Source organism: Haematobia irritans, chromosome 2 (assembly GCF_050003625.1).
Source record: "Haematobia irritans isolate KBUSLIRL chromosome 2, ASM5000362v1, whole genome shotgun sequence".
Lineage (NCBI taxonomy): Eukaryota > Metazoa > Arthropoda > Insecta > Diptera > Muscidae > Haematobia > Haematobia irritans.
This window is the reverse complement of record NC_134398.1, coordinates 153573776-153599776: the sequence shown is the minus strand read 5'-3', so window position 1 is coordinate 153599776 and position 26001 is coordinate 153573776.

The following is a 26001-nucleotide window of genomic DNA, read 5'->3' as shown; positions in this document are numbered from 1 at the left end:
TGGGCGCTTTATTTAATCTGATCCGATTTTGATCAAATTTGGCCCACATCAAAAAAAAATGCTAACTGCATTCTCTGTGCAATATTGCATGTGTTTATATGTGGGAGCTAACTATATCTAAACCTGAACCAATTTCAACCCAAGACGGCATGCGTAGTAAGAATGTTAATTCAATTCCCTGGACAAAATTTCACGTAAATCGCAGTAGAAATGTGGCCTCTGTGGTCATATGAGTATAAAAGTCTTCCAGCTCAGTAATGCTGGTGACATTTCTGAGGGCTCAAAACTTCTCTAAGTGGTTTCACTGCAATGTGGAACGCCGTTCGGACACGGCTATAAAAAGGAGGTCCCTTGTCATTGAGCTTAACATGGAATCGTGCAGTGATAAGAGAGAAGTTCACCAATGTGGTATCACAATGGACTGAATAGTCTACACAGTCTTACACGAGTTTACATACCTTTGAGTTTTTAACCTTCTAACTAAACATGTTTCTTGTTGTTGTTTATAAACCACACCAAAAATTTTTCTTAAAAATTAACAAATACTTTGTTTTTCAAATTATTTTACAAAAATTAAACCATGTATATGCATAGTTTATATTATTTTATTATTTAAAGAAAATACAAATTCTTTAATCGTATGTAAACTTGTGTGAGACTATGTAAGTGAGCCTGATACATCGGGCTAACCTAACCTAACCTTAATCTGAACCGATTTTTCCAAAATCAATAGGATTCTATTCTGACCCAACAAATATAATTGTGCTAAATTGGATGCCGATTGGACTAAAACTGCGACCTAGACTGTGATCACAAAAATGTGTTCACTGGCAGACGGACGAATAAACGGAGATGGCTAGATTGACTCCGGGACCTACCCTGATCATTTTTGCCAAAGGCACCATGTGTCTATCTCATCTCCTTCTGTTTCACAGTGTTGTTTAGGGTATAAAAACTTCTTTTGTAATAGATCCACGAATATTAAAATGGAGCATTTGGACTAGAAACGGACATTGGTTTATTTTTGATGGGGGCCAAGGTCTAATTCACACATTACTTTGCTTGATGAAGACATTTTTCCACTAGTGTGAAATCGTTTTAGAAGACACTGACACACCCCAAGAAAAACAAGTAAGTAAAGTCTAATGTGGGGTAAGGCCGACTATATTATATACCCTTCCCCACTATCTAGACCAAAATTTTTGATACCATCTCAACATCTACAAATTTTTCTTTGTCGATTTTACAAAGATATTTGGCTCGCCAACATAGGTAGCCAATTGTGGGTTGTGAGATATTATATGAGCAAATCGGGCGACATTTACACAAGTCAGAGCCTTATTTAAATCTCAAACGTTCTGTGGAAAGTCTGTCATTACAATACTCGTATGTATGCTTTGACAACACTATAGGAAAATCATCACAGAATTTTTTGTAAAATATGGGTATTTTAGCCATATTTGCCTAAACATGCCTTTATTTAAATCTGGACCAAATTCACTCAAAAAAAGTTTACTTGAATCCAAAGATTTTGACCTCCCCTAAGGATTTTGGTACTGATTCCGAACCAAAGATGCGACTTCTTTGAAATAAAGAATTTCTTTAGCGACCTATCCGGCTTTAAATCTAGGATCAATAAAATTAGACTTTGGATAAAGATTTGTAGTTCGATTTTTCGCTCTCTTTTAGTGGTAATGTACCCAGCAAAAAAAAACGTCGCCAAAAATGTAACGAAAATGTTCTTTTGGGATCCGCAAGTGGTGCAAAATTGACGCAGAAGTGATGAATTTAACATGGGCTTGTCATAGGAAGGAAGTCCTCCATTTCAACAGCCGTTGCACTGAATTTGCATCCCTTCTTTAGGTGTGATCCGAATTCAATGTTTTGGATGTAATTTAAAAAATTCTATGAAATTTTGTCAAATAAATAATGTTTATAATATTTTATAATATTTAATGGATTCTAAATAACGCTTGTCTGAAACGTTTGACCTCAAATATTTTCAAAAATTCACAATTTTTTCAGATTGGATTTAGAATTTTTTTCAACAAAATTTAAATGATGTGTACCATTAATGAATTCTTACTCTGTTTTTAACCTATTTGAAACACGAAAAGTTAAAATTACCCATTAAAAGTATGAAAACAGCTTGTTATAAAAAAATTGAATGAAACTAACTTCCTGGGTAGTTAAAATAAAGAACATCATTGGGAGTGCATCCTATGGATGTGCTTTTAAAGTTGTGCCTTTGGAAGAACTTCCAAATTTTTTGCTGGGTAATAAAGCTACCCAGCAAAAAAAAATGGAAGGTCTGCGAAAAGCACGACTATGAAAGCACTTCCAAAAATGCCCTCCTAAACAGTTCTTTATTATACCCTTCACCACTACTGTGGTACAGGGTATAATAAGTTTGTGCATTTGTATGTAACGCTCAGACGTCTGCTGATGTATTTTTGTGTGCAAAGTACAGCTCGCAGTTTTAGCCGGATCGTCCTCAAATTTGGCACAGTGTCGTTTCCTGGCTCAAAGACGATCCTCATGGATTTTGGAAACAATCGGTTCAGTTTTACATATAGCTGTCATATATATTTATAACCGATCTGGCTATAAATGACGTATTTATCAACCGATCTTCTTCAAATTTCGGATAGTCTTGTAAATCTTGCAAAATATCAGACAAGTCGGTTAAGATTTAGATATAGCTCCCATATATATCTTTCGGCCGATATGTATTTATATAACCCCAGAAGCTAGAGTTCTACACTGATTTGTTTTAAATTTTGCACAATGTGTGAAATTTAAAAATCCACCAAAATCCCAAAAAAAATTGAAATTTTTTAATGAAAAACTTGTTTTGCCCATATCTCCTAAACTGAGCGTCCTAGAGCGAAACGGACCACCCCCAAAAAATTGAAAAATCCAGCCAAACGTAAAAAAATTGAAATTTTTATATGAAAAACTTCTTTAGCCATATCTCCTAAACTAAGGGTCCTAGAGCGAAAAGGACAATAATTCGTGACCACCTTCATTGAAAAATCCACCCAAAACCTAAAATAATTGAAATTTTTATATGAAAAACTTTTTTTTGGCCGTATCTCCTTTAATATGCGTCCTAGAGCCATATCTCCTAAACTAAGCGTCCTATTTGAAACACGAAAAGTTAAAATTACCCATTAAAAGTATGAAAACAGCTTGTTATAAAAAATTGAATGAAACTAACTTCCTGGGTAGTTAAAATAAAGAACATCATTGGGAGTGCATCCTCTGGAAGTGCTTTTAAAGTTGTGCCTTTGGAAGAACTTCCAAATTTTTTGCTGGGTAATAAAGCTACCCAGCAAAAAAAATGGAAGGTCTGCGAAAAGCACGACTATGAAAGCACTTCCAAAAATGCCCTCCCAAACAGTTCTTTATTATACCCTTCACCACTACTGTGGTACAGGGTATAATAAGTTTGTGCATTTGTATGTAACGCTCACAAGTCTGCTGATGTATTTTTGTGTGCAAAGTACAGCTCGCAGTTTTAGTCGGATCGTCCTCAAATTTGGCACAGTGTCGTTTCCTGGCTCAAAGACGATCCTCATTGATTTTGGAAACAATCGGTTCAGTTTTACATATAGCTGTCATATATATTTATAACCGATCTGGCCATAAATGACGTATTTATCAACCGATCTTCTTCAAATTTCGGATAGTCTTGTAAATCTTGCAAAATATCAGACAAGTCGGTTAAGATTTAGATATAGCTCCCATATATATCTTTCGGCCGATATGTATTTATATAACCCCAGAAGCTAGAGTTCTACACTGATTTGTTTTAAATTTTGCACAATGTGTGAAATTTAAAAATCCACCAAAATCCCAAAAAAAATTGAAATTTTTTAATGAAAAACTTGTTTTGCCCATATCTCCTAAACTGAGCGTCCTAGAGCGAAACGTACCACCCCCAAAAAATTGAACTATCCACCCAAACGTAAAAAAATTGAAATTTTTATATGAAAAACTTCTTTTGCCCATATCTCCTAAATATGCGTCCTAGAGCGAAAAGGACTTTAATTCGTGAACATCCTCAAAAAATTGAAAAATCCACCCAAAACCTAAAAAAAAATTAATTTTTATATGAAAAACTTTTTTGTCCATATCTCCTTAAATATGCGTCCTAGAGCGAAAAGGACGATAATTCGTGACCACCTTCAAAAAATTCAAAAATCCACCCAAAACATAAAAAAAATTAAATTTTTATATGAAAAACTTCTTTTGCCCATATATCCTAAACTAAGCGTCCTAGAGCGAAAAGGACTTTAATTCGTGACTACCCCCAAAAAATTGAAAAATCCACCCAAAACCTAAAAAAATTGAAATTTTTATATGAAAAACTTCTTTTGCCCATATCTCCTTAAATATGCGTCCTAGAGCGAAAAGGACTTTAATTCGTGACCACCCCCAAAAAATTGAAAAATCCACCCAAAACCTAAAATTATTGAAATTTTTATATGAAAAACTTCTTTTGCCCATATCTCCTTAAATATGCGTCCTAGAGCGAAAAGGACGTTAATTCGTGACCACCCCCAAAAAGTTGAAAAATCCACCCAAAACCTAAAAAAAAAATTAAATTTTTATATGAAAAACTTCTTTTGCCCATATCTCCTTAACTAAGCGTCCTAGAGCGAAAAGGACATTAATTCGTGACCACCCTCAAAAAAATTAAAAATCCACCCAAAACCTAAAAAAATTTAAATTTTTATATGTAAAACTTCTTTTGCCCATATCTCCTTAAATATGCGTCCTAGAGCGAAAAGAACTTTAATTCGTGACCACCCCCAAAAAATTGAAAAATCCACCCAAAACCTAAAAAAATTGAAATTTTTATATGAAAAACTTCTTTTGCCCATATCTCCTTACATATGCGTCCTAGAGCGAAAAGGATGATAATTCGTGACCACCCTCAAAAAATTGAAAAATCCACCCAAAATCTAAAAAAAATTGAAATTTTTATATGAAAAACTCTTTTGGCCATATCTCCTTAAATATGCGTCCTAGAGCGAAAAGGATGATAATTCATGACCACCCTCAAAAAATTGAAAAATCCACCCAAAATCTAAAAAAATTGAAATTTTTATATAAAAAACTTCTTTTGGCCATATCTCCTTAAATATGCGTCCTAGAGCGAAAAGGATGATAATTCGTGACCACCCTCAAAAAATTTAAAAATCCACACAAAACCAAAAAAATTGAAATTTTTATATGAAAAACTTCTTTTGCCCATATCTCCTTAAATATGCGTCCTAGAGCGAAAAGGACGATAAATCGTGACCACCCTCAAAAAAATTCAAAAATCCACCCAAAACCTAAAAAAATTGAAATTTTTATATGAAAAACTTCTTTTGGCCATATCTCCTTAAATATGCGTCCTAGAGCGAAAAGGATGATAATTCATGAGCACCCTCAAAAAATTGAAAAATCCACCCAAATCCTAAAAAAAATTAAATTTTTGTATGAAAAACTTTTTTTGGCCATATCTCCTAAACAAAAAAAATTGAAATTTTTATATGAAAAACTTCTTTGCCCATATCTCCTAAACTAAGGGTCCTAGAGCGAAAAGGACGATAATTCGTGACCACCTTCAAAAAATTGAAAAATCCACCCAAAACCTAAAAAAATTGAAATTTTTTTATGAAAAACTTCTTTTGGCCATATCTCCTTAAATATGCGTCCTAGAGCGAAAAGGACGATAATTCGTGACCACCCTCAAAAAATTGAAAAACCCACCCAAAACCTAAAAAAATTGCAATTTTTATATGAAAAACTTCTTTTGGCCATATCTCCTAAACTAAGCGTCCTAGAGCGAAAACTACGATAATTCGTGACCACACTAAAAAAATTGAAAAATCCACCCAAAACCTAAAAAAATTTAAATTTTTATATGAAAAACTTCTTTAGCCATATTTCCTAAACTAAGGGTCCTAGAGCGAAAAGGACGATAATTCGTGACCACCATCAAAAAATTTAAAATCCACCCAAAACCTAAAAAAATTGAAATTTTTATATGAAAAACATCTTTTGGCGGTATCTCCTTAAATATGCGTCCTTGAGCGAAAAGAACGATAATTCGTGACCACCCTCAAAAAATTGAAAAATCCACCCAAAACCTAAAAAAATTTACATTTTTTATGAAAAACTTCTTTTGGCAATATCTCCTTAAATATGAGCGAAAAGGACGACAATTCGTGACCATCCTCAAAAAATTTAAAAATCCACCCAATACCTAAAAAAATTTAAATTTTTATATGAAAAATTTTTTTGTCCATATCTCCTTAAATATGCGTCCTAGAGCGAAAAGGATGATAATTCGTGACCACCCTAAAAAATTGAAAAATCCACCCAAAACCTAAAAAAATTGAAATGTTTATATGAAAAACTTCTTTGGCCATATCTCCTTAAATATGCGTCCTAGAGCGAAAAGGACGATAATTCGTGGCCCCCCTCAAAAAATTTAAAAATCCATCCAAAACCTAAAAAAATTTAAATTTTTATATGAAAAACTTCTTTTGACCATATCTCCTTAAATATGCGTCCTAGAGCGAAAACGACGATAATTCGTGACCACCCTCAAAAAATTCAAAAATCCACCCAAAACCTAAAAAAATTGAATATTTTATATGAAAAACTTCTTTTGGCCATAACTCCTTAAATATGCGTCCTAGAGCGAAAAGGACGATAATTCGTGATCACCCTCAAAAAAATTCAAAAATCCACCCAAAACCTAAAAAAATTGAAATTTTTATATGAAAAACTTCTTTTGGCCATATCTCCTTAAATATGCGTCCTAGAGCGAAAAGGATGATAATTCATGACCACCCTCAAAAAATTGAAAAATCCACCCAAAATCTAAAGAAATTGAAATTTTTATATGAAAAACTTCTTTTGGCCATATCTCCTTAAATATGCGTCCTAGAGCGAAAAGGATGATAATTCGTGACCACCCTCAAAAAATTGAAAAATCCACACAAAACCAAAAAAAAATTGAAATTTTTATATGAAAAACTTCTTTTACCCATATCTCCTTAAATATGCGTCCTAGAGCGAAAAGGATGATAATTCGTGACCACCCTCAAAAAAATTCAAAAATCCACCCAAAACCTAAAAAAATTGAAATTTTTATATGAAAAACTTCTTTTGGCCATATCTCCTTAAATATGCGTCCTAGACCGAAAAGGATGATAATTCATGACCACCCTCAAAAAATTGAAAAATCCACCCAAAATCTAAAAAAATTGAAATTTTTATATGAAAAACTTCTTTTGGCCATATCTCCTTAAATATGCGTCCTAGAGCGAAAAGGATGATAATTCGTGACCACCCTCAAAAAATTTAAAAATCCACCCAAAACCTAAAAAAATTGAAATTTTTATATGAAAAACTTCTTTTGGCCTATCTCCTTAAATATGCGTCCTAGAGCGAAAAGGATGATAATTCGTGACCACCCTCAAAAAATTGAAAAATCCACCCAAAACCTAAAAAAAGTGAAATTTTTATATGAAAAACTTCTTTTGGCCATATCTCCTTAAATATGCGTCCTAGAGCGAAAAGGATGATAATTCGTGACCACCCTCAAAAAATTGAAAAATCCACCCAAAACTTAAAAAATTTAAATTTTTAGATGAAAAACTTCTTTTGCCCATATCTCCTTAAATATGCGTCCTAGAGCGAAAAGGACGATAATTCGTGACCGCCATCAAATATTGAAAAATCCACCCAAAACCTAAAAAAGTGAAATTTTTATATGAAAAACTTCTTTTGGCCATATCTCCTTAAATATGCGTCCTAGAGCGAAAAGGACGATAATTCGTGACCACCATCAAAAAATTGAAAAATCAACCCTAATCCTAAAAAAAATTTAAATTTTTATATGAAAAACTTCTTTTGGCCATATCTCCTAAACTAAGCGTCCTAGAGCGAAAAGGACGATCATTCGTGACCACCCTCAAAAAATTGAAAAATACACCCAAAACATAAAAAAATTGAAACTTTTATATGAAAAACTTATTTTGGCCATATCTCCTTAAATATGCGTCCTAGAGCGAAAAGGACGATCATTCGTGACCACCCTCAAAAATTTGGGAAATCCACCCAAAACCTAAAAAAATGAAATTTTTATATGAAAAGCTTCTTTTTGTCATATCTCCTTAAATATGCGTCCTAGAGCGAAAAGGACGATAATTCGTGACCACCATCAAAAAATTTAAAAATCCACCCAAAACCTAAAAAAAATAAAATTTTTATATAAAAAACTTCATTTGGCCATATCTCCTTAAATATGCGTCCTAGAGCGAAAAGGACGATAATTCGAGACCACCCTCAAAAAATTGAAAAATCCACCCAAAACCTAAAAAAATTGAAATTTTTATATAAAAAACTTCTTTTGGCCATATCTCCTTAAATATGCGTCCTAGAGCGAAAAGGATGATCATTCGTGACCACCATCAAAAATTGAAAAATCCACCCAAATCCTAAAAAAATTGACATTTTTATATGAAAAACTTCTTTTGGTCATATCTCCTAAACTAAGCGTCCTAGAGCGAAAAGGACGATAATTCGTGACCACAATCAAAAAATTGAAAAATCCACCCAAAACCAAAAAAAAATTGAAATTTTTATATGAAAAACTTCTTTTGGCCATATCTCCTTAAATATGCGTCCTAGAGCGAAAAGGATGATAATTCGTGACCACCCTCAAAAAATTGAAAAATCCACCCAAAACCTAAAAAATTGAAATTTTTATATGAAAAACTTCTTTTGCCCATATCTCATTAAATATGCGTCCTAGAGCGAAAAGGACGATAATTCGTGACCGCCATCAAATATTGAAAAATACACCCAAAACCTAAAAAAGTGAAATTTTTATATGAAAAACTTATTTTGGCCATATCTCCTTAAATATGCGTCCTAGAGCGAAAAGGACTTTAATTCGTGACCACCCCCAAAAAATTTAAAAAGCCACCCAAAACCTAAAAAAATTTAAATTTTTATATGAAAAACTTCTTTTGCCCATATCTCCTTAAATATGCGTCCTAGAGCGAAAATGACTTTAATTCGTCACTACCCCCAAAAAATTGAAAAATCCACCTAAAACCTAAAAAAATTGAAATTTTTATATGAAAAACTTCTTTTGCCCATATCTCCTAAACTAAGCGTCCTAGAGCGAAAAGGACTTTAATTCGTGACTACCCCCAAAAAATTGAAAAATCCACCCAAAACCTAAAAATATTGAAATTTTTATATGAAAAACTTCTTTTACCCATATCTCCTTAAATATGCGTCCTAGAGCGAAAAGGACTTTAATTCGTGACTACCCCCAAAAAATTGAAAACTCCACCCAAAACCTAAAAAAATTGAAATTTTTATATGAAAAACTTCTTTTGCCCATATCTCCTTAAATATGCGTCCTAGAGCGAAAAGGACTTTAATTCGTGACCACCCCCAAAAAATTGAAAAATCCACCCAAAACCTAAAAAAATTGAAATTTTTATATGAAAAACTTCGTTTGCCCATATCTCCTAAACTAAGCGTCCTAGAGCGAAAAGGACTTTAATTCGTGACTACCCCCAAAAAATTGAAAAATCCACACAAAACCTAAAAAAATTTAAACTTTTATATGAAAATTTTTTTGCCCATATCTCCTTCAATATGCGTCCTAGAGCGAAAAGGACTTTAATTCGTGACCACCCCAAAAAAATTGAAAAATCCACCCAAAACCTAAAAAAATTGAAATTTTTATATGAAAAACTTCTTTTGCCCATATCTCCTTAAATATGCGTCCTAGAGCGAAAAGGACGATAATTCGTGACCGCCATCAAATATTGAAAAATCCACCCAAAACCTAAAAAAGTGAAATTTTTATATGAAAAACTTCTTTTGGCCATATCTCCTTAAATATGCGTCCTAGAGCGAAAAGGACGATAATTCGTGACCACCATCAAAAAATTGAAAAATCAACCCTAATCCTAAAAAAAATTGAAATTTTTATATGAAAAACTTCTTTTGCCCATATCTCCTAAACTAAGCGTCCTAGAGCGAAAAGGACGATCATTCGTGACCACCCTCAAAAAATTAAAAAATCCACCCAAAACATAAAAAAATTGAAATTTTTATATGAAAAACTTCTTTTGGCCATATCTCCTTAAATATGCGTCCTAGAGCGAAAAGGACGATCATTCGTGACCACCCTCAAAAATTTGGAAAATCCACCCAAAACCTAAAAAATTGAAATTTTTATATGAAAAGCTTATTTTTGTCATATCTCCTTAAATATGCGTCCTAGAGCGAAAAGGACGATAATTCGTGACCACCATCAAAAATTTAAAAATCCACCTAAATCCTAAAAAAATTGAAATTTTTATATGAAACACTTCTTTTTGCCATATCTCCTAAACTAAGCGTCCTAGAGCGAAAAGGACGATAATTCGTGACGACCATCAAAAAATTGAAAAATCCACCCAAATCCTAAAAAAATTGAAATTTTTATATGAAAAACTTCTTTTGGCCATATCTCCTAAACTAAGCGCCCTAGAGCGAAAAGGACGATAATTCGTGACCACCATCAAAAAATTTAAAAATCCACCTAAACCTAAAAAAATTAAAATTTTTATATAAAAAACTTCATTTGGCCATATCTCCTTAAATATGCGTCCTAGAGCGAAAAGGACGATAATTCGAGACCACCCTCAAAAAATTTAAAAATCCACCCAAAACCTAAAAAAATTGAAATTTTTATATGAAAAACTTCTTTTGGCCATATCTCCTTAAATATGCGTCCTAGAGCGAAAAGGACTATAATTCGTGACCACCCTCAAAAAATTCAAAAATCCATCCAAAACCTAAAAAAATTGAAATTTTATATGAAAAACTTCTTTTAGCCATATCCCCTTAAATATGGGTCCTAGAGCGAAAAGGATGATCATTCGTGACCACCATCAAAAATTGAAAAATCCACCCAAATCCTAAAAAAATTGACTTTTTTATATGAAAAACTTCTTTTGGTCATATCTCCTAAACGAAGCGTCCTAGAGCGAAAAGGACGATAATTCGTGACAACCCAAAAAAAAATTAAAAATCCACCCAAAACCTAAAAAAATTAAAATTTTTATATGAAAAACTTCTTTTGGCCATATCTCCTTAAATATGCGTACTAGAGCGAAAAGGACGATAATTCGTGACCACCCTTAAAAAAATTGAAAAATCCACCCAAAACCTAAAAAAAATGAAATTTTTATATGAACAACTTCTTTTGCCCATATCTCCTTAAATATGCGTCCTAGAGCGAAAAGGACGATAATTCGTGACCACAATCAAAAAATTGAAAAATCCACCCAAAACCTAAAAAAATTGAAATTTTTATATGAAAAACTTCTTTTGGCCATATCTCCTAAACTAAGCGTCCTAGAGCGAAAAGGACAATAATTCGTGACAACCGAAAAAAATTTTAAAAATCCACCCAAAACCTAAAAAAATTAAAATTTTTATATGAAAAACTTCTTTTGGCCATATCTCCTTAAATATGCGTCCTAGAGCGAAAAGGACGATAATTCGTGACCACCATCAAAAATTGAAAAATCCACCCAAATCCTAAAAAAATTGACATTTTTATATGAAAAACTTCTTTTGGTCATATCTCCTAAACTAAGCCTCCTAGAGCGAAAAGGACGATAATTCGTGACCACAATCAAAAAATTGAAAAATCCACCCAAAACCTAAAAAAAATTTAAATTTTTATATGAAAAACTTCTTTTGCCCATATCTCCTTAAATATGACTTTTTTATATGAAAAACTTCTTTTGGTCATATCTCCTAAACGAAGCGTCCTAGAGCGAAAAGGACGATAATTCGTGACAACCCAAAAAAAAATTAAAAATCCACCCAAAACCTAAAAAAATTAAAATTTTTATATGAAAAACTTCTTTTGGCCATATCTGCTTAAATATGCGTACTAGAGCGAAAAGGACGATAATTCGTGACCACCCCCAAAAAATTGAAAAATCCACCCAAAACCTAAAAAAAATGAAATTTTTATATGAACAACTTCTTTTGCCCATATCTCCTTAAATATGCGTCCTAGAGCGAAAAGGACGATAATTCGTGACCACAATCAAAAAATTGAAAAATCCACCCAAAACCTAAAAAAATTGAAATTTTTATATGAAAAACTTCTTTTGGCCATATCTCCTAAACTAAGCGTCCTAGAGCGAAAAGGACAATAATTCGTGACAACCGAAAAAAAATTTAAAAATCCACCCAAAACCTAAAAAAATTAAAATTTTTATATGAAAAACTTCTTTTGGCCATATCTCCTTAAATATGCGTCCTAGAGCGAAAAGGACGATAATTCGTGACCACCATCAAAAATTGAAAAATCCACCCAAATCCTAAAAAAATTGACATTTTTATATGAAAAACTTCTTTTGGTCATATCTCCTAAACTAAGCGTCCTAGAGCGAAAAGGACGATAATTCGTGACCACAATCAAAAAAATGAAAAATCCACCAAAACCTAAAAAAAATTTAAATTTTTATATGAAAAACTTCTTTTGCCCATATCTCCTTAAATATGCGTCCTAGAGCGAAAAGGACTTTAATTCGTGACTACCCCCCAAAAATTGAAAAATCCACCCAAAACCTAAAAAAATTGAAATTTTTATATGAAAAACTTCTTTTGCCCATATCTCCTTAAATATGCGTCCTAGAGCGAAAAGGACTTTAATTCGTGACCACCCCCAAAAAATTGAAAAAGCCTCCCAAAACCTAAAAAAATTTAAATTTTTATATGAAAAACTTCTTTTGCCCATATCTCCTTAAATATGCGTCCTAGAGCGAAAAGGACTTTAATTCGTCACTACCCCCCAAAAAATTGAAAAATCCACCCAAAACCTAAAAAAATTGAAATTTTTATATGAAAAAACTTCTTTTGCCCATATCTCCTAAACTAAGCGTCCTAGAACGAAAAGGACTTTAATTCGTGACTACCCCCAAAAAATTGAAAAATCCACCCAAAACCTAAAAATATTGAAATTTTTATATGAAAAACTTCTTTTACCCATATCTCCTTAAATATGCGTCCTAGAGCGAAAAGGACTTTAATTCGTGACTACCCCCAAAAAATTGAAAAATCCACCCAAAACCTAAAAAAATTGAAATTTTTATATGAAAAACTTCTTTTGCCCATATCTCCTTAAATATGCGTCCTAGAGCGAAAAGGACTTTAATTCGTGACCACCCCAAAAAAATTGAAAAATCCACCCAAAACCTAAAAAATTGAAATATTTATATGAAAAACTTCTTTTGCCCATATCTCCATATCTCCTAAAAAAATTGAAATTTTTATATGAAAAACTTCGTTTGCCCATATCTCCTAAACTAAGCGTCCTAGAGCGAAAAGGACTTTAATTCGTGACTACCCCCAAAAAATTGAAAAATCCACCCAAAACCTAAAAAAATTTAAATTTTTATATGAAAAATTTTTTTGCCCATATCTCCTTCAATATGCGTCCTAGAGCGAAAAGGACTTTAATTCGTGACCACCCCAAAAAAATTGAAAAATCCCCCCAAAACCTAAAAAAAATTGAAATTTTTATATGAAAAACTTCTTTTGCCCATATCTCCTTAAATATGCGTCCTAGAGCGAAAAGGACTTTAATTCGTGACTACCCCCAAAAAATTGAAAAATCCACCCAGAACCTAAAAAAATTTAAATTTTTATATGAAAAACTTCTTTTGCCCATATCTCCTTAAATATGCGTCCTAGAGCGAAAAGGACGATAATTCGTGACCACAATCAAAAAATTGAAAAATCCACCCAAAACCTAAAAAAATTGAAATTTTTATATGAAAAACTTCTTTTGGCCATATCTCCTAAACTAAGCGTCCTAGAGCGAAAAGGACAATAATTCGTGACAACCGAAAAAAATTTAAAAATCCACCCAAAACCTAAAAAAATTAAAATTTTTATATGAAAAACTTCTTTTGGCCATATCTCCTTAAATATGCGTCCTAGAGCGAAAAGGACGATAATTCGTGACCACCATCAAAAATTGAAAAATCCACCCAAATCCTAAAAAAATTGACATTTTTATATGAAAAACTTCTTTTGGTCATATCTCCTAAACTAAGCGTCCTAGAGCGAAAAGGACGATAATTCGTGACCACAATCAAAAAAATGAAAAATCCACCCAAAACCTAAACAAAATTTAAATTTTTATATGAAAAACTTCTTTTGCCCATATCTCCTTAAATATGCGTCCTAGAGCGAAAAGGACTTTAATTCGTCACTACCCCCAAAAAATTGAAAAATCCACCCAAAACCTAAAAAAATTGAAATTTTTATATGAAAAAACTTCTTTTGCCCATATCTCCTAAACTAAGCGTCCTAGAACGAAAAGGACTTTAATTCGTGACTACCCCCAAAAAATTGAAAAATCCACCCAAAACCTAAAAATATTGAAATTTTTATATGAAAAACTTCTTTTACCCATATCTCCTTAAATATGCGTCCTAGAGCGAAAAGGACTTTAATTCGTGACTACCCCCAAAAAATTGAAAAATCCACCCAAAACCTAAAAAAATTGAAATTTTTATATGAAAAACTTCTTTTGCCCATATCTCCTTAAATATGCGTCCTAGAGCGAAAAGGACTTTAATTCGTGACCACCCCAAAAAAATTGAAAAATCCACCCAAAACCTAAAAAATTGAAATATTTATATGAAAAACTTCTTTTGCCCATATCTCCTTAAATATGCGTCCTAGAGCGAAAAGGACTTTAATTCGTGACCACCCCCAAAAAATTGAAAAATCCACCCAAAACCTAAAAAAATTGAAATTTTTATATGAAAAACTTCGTTTGCCCATATCTCCTAAACTAAGCGTCCTAGAGCGAAAAGGACTTTAATTCGTGACTACCCCCAAAAAATTGAAAAATCCACCCAAAACCTAAAAAAATTTAAATTTTTATATGAAAAATTTTTTTGCCCATATCTCCTTCAATATGCGTCCTAGAGCGAAAAGGACTTTAATTCGTGACCACCCCAAAAAAATTGAAAAATCCCCCCAAAACCTAAAAAAAATTGAAATTTTTATATGAAAAACTTCTTTTGCCCATATCTCCTTAAATATGCGTCCTAGAGCGAAAAGGACTTAAATTCGTGACTACCCCCAAAAAATTGAAAAATCCACCCAGAACCTAAAAAAATTTAAATTTTTATATGAAAAACTTCTTTTGCCTATATCTCCTTAAATATGCGTCCTAGAGCGAAAAGGACTTTAATTCGTGACCACCCCAAAAAAATTGAAAAATCCACCCAAAACCTAAAAAAATTGAAATTTTTATATGAAAAACTTCTTTTGCCCATATCTCCTAAACTAAGCGTCCTAGAGCGAAAAGGAAAAAAAAATTAAATTTTTATATGAAAAACTTATTTTGCCCATATCTTCTAAACTAAGCGTCCTAGAGCGAAAAGGACTTTAATTCGTGACTACCCCCCAAAAATTGAAAAATCCACCCAAAACCTAAAAAAATTGAAATTTTTATATGAAAAACTTCTTTTGCCCATATCTCCTTAAATATGCGTCCTAGAGCGAAAAGGACTTTAATTCGTGACCACCCCCAAAAAATTGAAAAAGCCACCCAAAACCTAAAAAAATTTAAATTTTTATATGAAAAACTTCTTTTGCCCATATCTCCTTAAATATGCGTCCTAGAGCGAAAAGGACTTTAATTCGTCACTACCCCCAAAAAATTGAAAAATCCACCCAAAACCTAAAAAAATTGAAATTTTTATATGAAAAACTTCTTTTGCCCATATCTCCTAAACTAAGCGTCCTAGAGCGAAAAGGACTTTAATTCGTGACCACCCCCAAAAAATTGAAAAATCCACTCAAAACCTAAAAAAATTTAAATTTTTATATGAAAAGCTTTTTTTTGCCCATATCTCCTTAAATATGCTTCCTAGAGCGAAAAGGACTTTAATTCGTGACCGCCCCCAAAAAATTGAAAAATTCACCCAAAACCTAAAAAAAATTAAATTTTTATATGAAAAACTTCTTTTGGCCATATCTCCTAAACTAAGCGTCCTAGAGCGAAAAGGACTTTAATTCGTGACCACCCCAAAAAAATTTAAAAATCCACCCAAAACCTAAAAAAATTGAAATTTTTATATGAAAAACTTCTTTTGGCCATATCTCCTTAAATATGCGTCCTAGAGCGAAAAGGACTTTAATTCGTGACCACCCACAAAAAACTGAAAAATCCACTCAAAACCTAAAAATATTGAAATTTTTATATGAAAAACTTCTTTTGCCCATATCTCCTTAAATATGCGTCCTAGAGCGAAAAGGACTTTAATTCGTGACCACCCCAAAAAAATTGAAAAATCCACCCAAAACCTAAAAAAATTTAAATGTTTATGTGAAAAACTTCTTTTGCCCATATCTCCTAAACTAAGCGTCCTAGAGCGAAAAGGACTTTAATTCGTGACTACCCCCAAAAAATTGAAAAATCCACCCAAAACCTAAAAAATTTAAATTTTTATATGAAAAACTTCTTTTGCCCATATCTCCTTAAATATGCGTCCTAGAGCGAAAAGGACTTTAATTCGTGACTACCCCCAAAAAATTGAAAAATCCACCCAAAACCTAAAAAAATTGAAATTTTTATATGAAAAACTTCTTTTGCCCATATCTCCTAAACTAAGCGTCCTAGAGCGAAAAGGACTTTAATTCGTGACTACCCCCAAAAAATTGAAAATCCACCCAAAACCTAAAAAAATTTAAATTTTTATATGAAAAACTTCTTTTGCCCATATCTCCTTAAATATGCGTCCTAGAGCGAAAAGGACTTTAATTCGTGACCACCCCCAAAAAATTGAAAAATCCACCCAAAACCTAAAAAATTGAAATTTTTATATGAAAAACTTCTTTTGCCCATATCTCCTTAAATATGCGTCCTAGAGCGAAAAGGACTTTAATTCGTGACTACCCCCAAAAAATTGAAAAATCCACCCAAAACCTAAAAAAAATTAAATTTTTATATGAAAAACTTCTTTTGCCCATATCTCCTTAAATATGCGTCCTAGAGCGAAAAGGACTTAAATCGTGACTACCCCCAAAAAATTGAAAAATCCACCCAAAACCTAAAAATATTGAAATTTTTATATGAAAAACTTCTTTTGCCCATATCTCCTAAACTAAGCGTCCTAGAGCGAAAAGGACTTTAATTCGTGACTACCCCCAAAAAATTGAAAAATCCACCCAAAACCTAAAAATATTGAAATTTTTATATGAAAAACTTCTTTTACCCATATCTCCTTAAATATGCGTCCTAGAGCGAAAAGGACTTTAATTCGTGACCACCCCAAAAAAATTGAAAAATCCACCCAAAACCTAAAAAAATTTAAATTTTTATATGAAAAACTTCTTTTGCCCATATCTCCTTAAATATGCGTCCTAGAGCGAAAATGACTTTAATTCGTGACCATCCGCAAAAAATTGAAAAATCCACCCAAAACCTAAAAAATTGAAATTTTTATATGAAAAACTTCTTTTGCCCATATCTCCTTAAATATGCGCCCTAGAGCGAAAAGGACTTTGATTCGTGACCACCCCCAAAAAATTGAAAAATCCACCCAAAACCTAAAAAAATTTAAATTTTTATATGAAAAACTTCTTTTGCCCATATCTCCTTAAATATGCGTCCTAGAGCGAAAAGGACTTTAATTCGTGACTACCCCCAAAAAATTGAAAAATCCACCCAAAACCTAAAAAAATTTAAATTTTTATATGAAAAACTTCTTTTGCCCATATCTTCTAAACTAAGCGTCCTAGAGCGAAAAGGATTTTAATTCGTGACCACCCCCAAAAAACTGAAAAATCCACTCAAAACCTAAAAATATTGAAATTTTTATATGAAAAACTTCTTTTGCCCATATCTCCTTAAATATGCGTCCTAGAGCGAAAAGGACTTTAATTCGTGACCACCCCAAAAAAATTGAAAAATCCACCCAAAACCTAAAAAAATTGAAATTTTTATATGAAAAACTTCTTTTGCCCATATCTCCTTAAATATGCGTCCTAGAGCGAAAAGGACTTTGATTCGTGACCACCCCCAAAAAATTGAAAAATCCACCCAAAACCTAAAAAAAATTGAAATTTTTATATGAAAAACTTCTTTTGCCCATATCTCCTTAAATATGCGTCCTAGAGCGAAAAGGACTTTAATTCGTGACCACCCCCAAAAAATTGAAAAATCCACCCAAAACCTAAAAAAATTGAAATTTTTATATGAAAAACTTCGTTTGCCCATATCTCCTAAACTAAGCGTCCTAGAGCGAAAAGGACTTTAATTCGTCACTACCCCCAAAAAATTGAAAAATCCACACAAAACCTAAAAAAATTTAAATTTTTATATGAAAATTTTTTTGCCCATATCTCCTTCAATATGCGTCCTAGAGCGAAAAGGACTTTAATTCGTGACCACCCCAAAAAAATTGAAAAATCCACCCAAAACCTAAAAAAATTGAAATTTTTATATGAAAAACTTCTTTTGCCCATATCTCCTTAAATATGCGTCCTAGAGCGAAAAGGACTTTAATTCGTGACTACCCCCAAAAAATTGAAAAATCCACCCAAAACCTAACAAAATTGAAATTTTTATATGAAAAACTTCTTTTGCCCATATCTCCTTAAATATGCGTCCTAGAGCGAAAAGGACTTTAATTCGTGACCACCCCCAAAAAATTGAAAAATCCACCCAAAACCTAAAAAAATTGAAATTTTTATATGAAAAACTTCTTTTGCCCATATCTCCTAAACTAAGCGTCCTAGAACGAAAAGGACTTTAATTCGTGACTACCCCCAAAAAATTGAAAAATCCACCCAAAACCTAAAAATATTGAAATTTTTATATGAAAAACTTCTTTTACCCATATCTCCTTAAATATGCGTCCTAGAGCGAAAAGGACTTTAATTCGTGACTACCCCCAAAAAATTGAAAAATCCACCCAAAACCTAAAAAAATTGAAATTTTTATATGAAAAACTTCTTTTGCCCATATCTCCTTAAATATGCGTCCTAGAGCGAAAAGGACTTTAATTCGTGACCACCCCAAAAAAATTGAAAAATCCACCCAAAACCTAAAAAATTGAAATATTTATATGAAAAACTTCTTTTGCCCATATCTCCTTAAATATGCGTCCTAGAGCGAAAAGGACTTTAATTCGTGACCACCCCCAAAAAATTGAAAAATCCACCCAAAACCTAAAAAAATTGAAATTTTTATATGAAAAACTTCGTTTGCCCATATCTCCTAAACTAAGCGTCCTAGAGCGAAAAGGACTTTAATTCGTGACTACCCCCAAAAAATTGAAAAATCCACCCAAAACCTAAAAAAATTTAAATTTTTATATGAAAAATTTTTTTGCCCATATCTCCTTCAATATGCGTCCTAGAGCGAAAAGGACTTTAATTCGTGACCACCCCAAAAAAATTGAAAAATCCCCCCAAAACCTAAAAAAAATTGAAATTTTTATATGAAAAACTTCTTTTGCCCATATCTCCTTAAATATGCGTCCTAGAGCGAAAAGGACTTAAATTCGTGACTACCCCCAAAAAATTGAAAAATCCACCCAGAACCTAAAAAAATTTAAATTTTTATATGAAAAACTTCTTTTGCCTATATCTCCTTAAATATGCGTCCTAGAGCGAAAAGGACTTTAATTCGTGACCACCCCCAAAAAATTGAAAAATCCACCCAAAACCTAAAAAAATTGAAATTTTTATATGAAAAACTTCTTTTGCCCATATCTCCTAAACTAAGCGTCCTAGAGCGAAAAGGAAAAAAAAATTAAATTTTTATATGAAAAACTTATTTTGCCCATATCTTCTAAACTAAGCGTCCTAGAGCGAAAAGGACTTTAATTCGTGACTACCCCCCAAAAATTGAAAAATCCACCCAAAACCTAAAAAAATTGAAATTTTTATATGAAAAACTTCTTTTGCCCATATCTCCTTAAATATGCGTCCTAGAGCGAAAAGGACTTTAATTCGTGACCACCCCCAAAAAATTGAAAAAGCCACCCAAAACCTAAAAAAATTTAAATTTTTATATGAAAAACTTCTTTTGCCCATATCTCCTTAAATATGCGTCCTAGAGCGAAAAGGACTTTAATTCGTCACTACCCCCAAAAAATTGAAAAATCCACCCAAAACCTAAAAAAATTGAAATTTTTATATGAAAAACTTCTTTTGCCCATATCTCCTAAACTAAGCGTCCTAGAGCGAAAAGGACTTTAATTCGTGACCACCCCCAAAAAATTGAAAAATCCACTCAAAACCTAAAAAAATTTAAATTTTTATATGAAAAGCTTTTTTTTGCCCATATCTCCTTAAATATGCTTCCTAGAGCGAAAAGGACTTTAATTCGTGACCGCCCCCAAAAAATTGAAAAATTCACCCAAAACCTAAAAAAAATTAAATTTTTATATGAAAAACTTCTTTTGGCCATATCTCCTAAACTAAGCGTCCTAGAGCGAAAAGGACTTTAATTCGTGACCACCCCAAAAAAATTTAAAAATCCACCCAAAACCTAAAAAAATTGAAATTTTTATATGAAAAACTTCTTTTGGCCATATCTCCTTAAATATGCGTCCTAGAGCGAAAAGGACTTTAATTCGTGACCACCCACAAAAAACTGAAAAATCCACTCAAAACCTAAAAATATTGAATTTTTTATATGAAAAACTTCTTTTGCCCATATCTCCTTAAATATGCGTCCTAGAGCGAAAAGGACTTTAATTCGTGACCACCCCAAAAAAATTGAAAAATCCACCCAAAACCTAAAAAAATTTAAATGTTTATGTGAAAAACTTCTTTTGCCCATATCTCCTAAACTAAGCGTCCTAGAGCGAAAAGGACTTTAATTCGTGACTACCCCCAAAAAATTGAAAAATCCACCCAAAACCTAAAAAATTTAAATTTTTATATGAAAAACTTCTTTTGCCCATATCTCCTTAAATATGCGTCCTAGAGCGAAAAGGACTTTAATTCGTGACTACCCCCAAAAAATTGAAAAATCCACCCAAAACCTAAAAAAATTGAAATTTTTATATGAAAAACTTCTTTTGCCCATATCTCCTAAACTAAGCGTCCTAGAGCGAAAAGGACTTTAATTCGTGACTACCCCCAAAAAATTGAAAATCCACCCAAAACCTAAAAAAATTTAAATTTTTATATGAAAAACTTCTTTTGCCCATATCTCCTTAAATATGCGTCCTAGAGCGAAAAGGACTTTAATTCGTGACCACCCCCAAAAAATTGAAAAATCCACCCAAAACCTAAAAAATTGAAATTTTTATATGAAAAACTTCTTTTGCCCATATCTCCTTAAATATGCGTCCTAGAGCGAAAAGGACTTTAATTCGTGACTACCCCCAAAAAATTGAAAAATCCACCCAAAACCTAAAAAAAATTAAATTTTTATATGAAAAACTTCTTTTGCCCATATCTCCTTAAATATGCGTCCTAGAGCGAAAAGGACTTAAATCGTGACTACCCCCAAAAAATTGAAAAATCCACCCAAAACCTAAAAATATTGAAATTTTTATATGAAAAACTTCTTTTGCCCATATCTCCTAAACTAAGCGTCCTAGAGCGAAAAGGACTTTAATTCGTGACTACCCCCAAAAAATTGAAAAATCCACCCAAAACCTAAAAATATTGAAATTTTTATATGAAAAACTTCTTTTACCCATATCTCCTTAAATATGCGTCCTAGAGCGAAAAGGACTTTAATTCGTGACCACCCCAAAAAAATTGAAAAATCCACCCAAAACCTAAAAAAATTTAAATTTTTATATGAAAAACTTCTTTTGCCCATATCTCCTTAAATATGCGTCCTAGAGCGAAAATGACTTTAATTCGTGACCATCCGCAAAAAATTGAAAAATCCACCCAAAACCTAAAAAATTGAAATTTTTATATGAAAAACTTCTTTTGCCCATATCTCCTTAAATATGCGCCCTAGAGCGAAAAGGACTTTGATTCGTGACCACCCCCAAAAAATTGAAAAATCCACCCAAAACCTAAAAAAATTTAAATTTTTATATGAAAAACTTCTTTTGCCCATATCTCCTTAAATATGCGTCCTAGAGCGAAAAGGACTTTAATTCGTGACTACCCCCAAAAAATTGAAAAATCCACCCAAAACCTAAAAAAATTTAAATTTTTATATGAAAAACTTCTTTTGCCCATATCTTCTAAACTAAGCGTCCTAGAGCGAAAAGGATTTTAATTCGTGACCACCCCCAAAAAACTGAAAAATCCACTCAAAACCTAAAAATATTGAAATTTTTATATGAAAAACTTCTTTTGCCCATATCTCCTTAAATATGCGTCCTAGAGCGAAAAGGACTTTAATTCGTGACCACCCCAAAAAAATTGAAAAATCCACCCAAAACCTAAAAAAATTGAAATTTTTATATGAAAAACTTCTTTTGCCCATATCTCCTTAAATATGCGTCCTAGAGCGAAAAGGACTTTGATTCGTGACCACCCCCAAAAAATTGAAAAATCCACCCAAAACCTAAAAAAAATTGAAATTTTTATATGAAAAACTTCTTTTGCCCATATCTCCTTAAATATGCGTCCTAGAGCGAAAAGGACTTTAATTCGTGACCACCCCCAAAAAATTGAAAAATCCACCCAAAACCTAAAAAAATTGAAATTTTTATATGAAAAACTTCGTTTGCCCATATCTCCTAAACTAAGCGTCCTAGAGCGAAAAGGACTTTAATTCGTCACTACCCCCAAAAAATTGAAAAATCCACACAAAACCTAAAAAAATTTAAATTTTTATATGAAAATTTTTTTGCCCATATCTCCTTCAATATGCGTCCTAGAGCGAAAAGGACTTTAATTCGTGACCACCCCAAAAAAATTGAAAAATCCACCCAAAACCTAAAAAAATTGAAATTTTTATATGAAAAACTTCTTTTGCCCATATCTCCTAAACTAAGCGTCCTAGAGCGAAAAGGACGATCATTCGTGACCACCCTCAAAAAATTGAAAAATCCACCCAAAACATAAAAAAATTGAAATTTTTATATGAAAAACTTCTTTTGGCCATATCTCCTTAAATATGCGTCCTAGAGCGAAAAGGACGATAATTCGTGACCACCATCAAAAAATTGAAAAATCAACCCTAATCCTAAAAAAAATTGAAATTTTTATATGAAAAACTTCTTTTAGCCATATCTCCTTAAATATGGGTCCTAGAGCGAAAAGGATGATCATTCGTGACCACCATCAAAAATTGAAAAATCCACCCAAATCCTAAAAAAATTGACTTTTTTATATGAAAAACTTCTTTTGGTCATATCTCCTAAACGAAGCGTCCTAGAGCGAAAAGGACGATAATTCGTGACAACCCAAAAAAAAAAATTAAAAATCCACCCAAAACCTAAAAAAATTAAAATTGTTATATGAAAAACTTCTTTTGGCCATATCTCCTTAAATATGCGTACTAGAGCGAAAAGGACGATAATTCGTGACCACCCTTAAAAAAATTGAAAAATCCACCCAAAACCTAAAAAAATGAAATTTTTATATGAACAACTTCTTTTGGCCATATCTCCTTAAATATGCGTCCTAGAGCGAAAAGGACGATAATTCGTGACCACAATCAAAAAATTGAAAAATCCACCCAAAACCTAAAAAAATTGAAATTTTTATATGAAAAACTTCTTTTGGCCATATCTCCTAAACTAAGCGTCCTAGAGCGAAAAGGACAATAATTCGTGACAACCGAAAAAAAATTTAAAAATCCATTCAAAACCTAAAAAAATTAAAATTTTTATATGAAATACTTCTTTTGGCCATATCTCCTTAAATATGCGTCCTAGAGCGAAAAGGACGATAATTCGTGACCACCATCAAAAATTGAAAAATCCACCCAAATCCTAAAAAAATTGACATTTTTATATGAAAAACTTCTTTTGGTCATATCTCCTAAACTAAGCGTCCTAGAGCGAAAAGGACGATAATTCGTGACCACAATCAAAAAATTGAAAAATCCACCCAAAACCTAAAAAAAATTTAAATTTTTATATGAAAAACTTCTTTTGCCCATATCTCCTAAACTAAGCGTCCTAGAGCGAAAAGGACTTTAATTCGTGACCACCCCCAAAAAATTGACAAAGCCTCCCAAAACCTAAAAAAATTTAAATTTTTATATGAAAAACTTCTTTTGCCCATATCTCCCTAAATATGCGTCCTAGAGCGAAAAGGACTTTAGTTCGTCACTACCCTCAAAAAATTGAAAAATCCACCCAAAACCTAAAAAAATTTAAATTTTTATATGAAAAACTTCTTTTGCCCATATCTCCTAAACTAAGCGTCCTAGAACGAAAAGGACTTTAATTCGTGACTACCCCCAAAAAATTGAAAAATCCACCCAAAACCTAAAAATATTGAAATTTTTATATGAAAAACTTCTTTTACCCATATCTCCTTAAATATGCGTTCTAGAGCGAAAAGGACTTTAATTCGTGACTACCCCCAAAAAATTGAAAAATCCACCCAAAACCTAAAAAAAATTGAAATTTTTATATGAAAAACTTCTTTTGCCCATATCTCCTTAAATATGCGTCCTAGAGCGAAAAGGACTTTAATTCGTGACCACCCCCAAAAAATTGAAAAATCCACCCAAAACCTAAAAAAATTGAAATTTTTATATGAAAAACTTCTTTTGGCCATATCTCCTAAACTAAGCGTCCTAGAGCGAAAAGGACAATAATTCGTGACAACCGAAAAAAAATTTAAAAATCCACCCAAAACCTAAAAAAATTGAAATTTTTATATCAAAAACTTCTTTTGCCCATATCTCCTTCAATATGCGTCCTAGAGCGAAAAGGACTTTAATTCGTGACCACCCCAAAAAAATTGAAAAATCCACCCAAAACCTAAAAAAATTGAAATTTTTATATGAAAAACTTCTTTTGCCCATATCTCCTTAAATATGCGTCCTAGAGCGAAAAGGACTTTAATTCGTGACTACCCCCAAAAAATTGAAAAATCCACCCAGAACCTAAAAAAATTTAAATTTTTATATGAAAAACTTCTTTTGCCCATATCTCCTTAAATATGCGTCCTAGAGCGAAAAGGACTTTAATTCGTGACCACCCCCAAAAAATTGAAAAAGCCACCCAAAACCTAAAAAAATTTAAATTTTTATATGAAAAACTTGTTTTGCCCATATCTCCTTAAATATGCGCCCTAGAGCGAAAAGGACTTTGATTCGTGACCACCCCCAAAAAATTGAAAAATCCACCCAAAACCTAAAAAAATTTAAATTTTTATATGAAAAACTTATTTTGCCCATATCTTCTAAACTAAGCGTCCTAGAGCGAAAAGGACTTTAATTCGTGACCACCCCCAAAAAACTGAAAAATCCACCCAAAACCTAAAAAAATTTAAATTTATATATGAAAAACTTCTTTTGCCCATATCTCCTTAAATATGCGTCCTAGAGCGAAAAGGACTTTAATTCGTGACCACCCCCAAAAAATTGAAAAAGCCACCCAAATCCTAAAAAAATTTAAATTTTTATATGAAAAACTTCTTTTGCCCATATCTCCTTAAATATGCGTCCTAGAGCGAAAAGGACTTTAATTCGTCACTACCCCCAAAAAATTGAAAAATCCACCCAAAACCTAAAAAAATTGAAATTTTTATATGAAAAACTTCTTTTGCCCATATCTCCTAAACTAAGCGTCCTAGAGCGAAAAGGACTTTAATTCGTGACCACCCCAAAAAATTTTAAAAATCCACCCAAAACCTAAAAAAATTGAAATTTTTATATGAAAAACTTCTTTTGGCCATATCTCCTAAACTAAGCGTCCTAGAGCGAAAAGGACTTTAATTCGTGACCACCCCCAAAAAACTGAAAAATCCACTCAAAACCTAAAA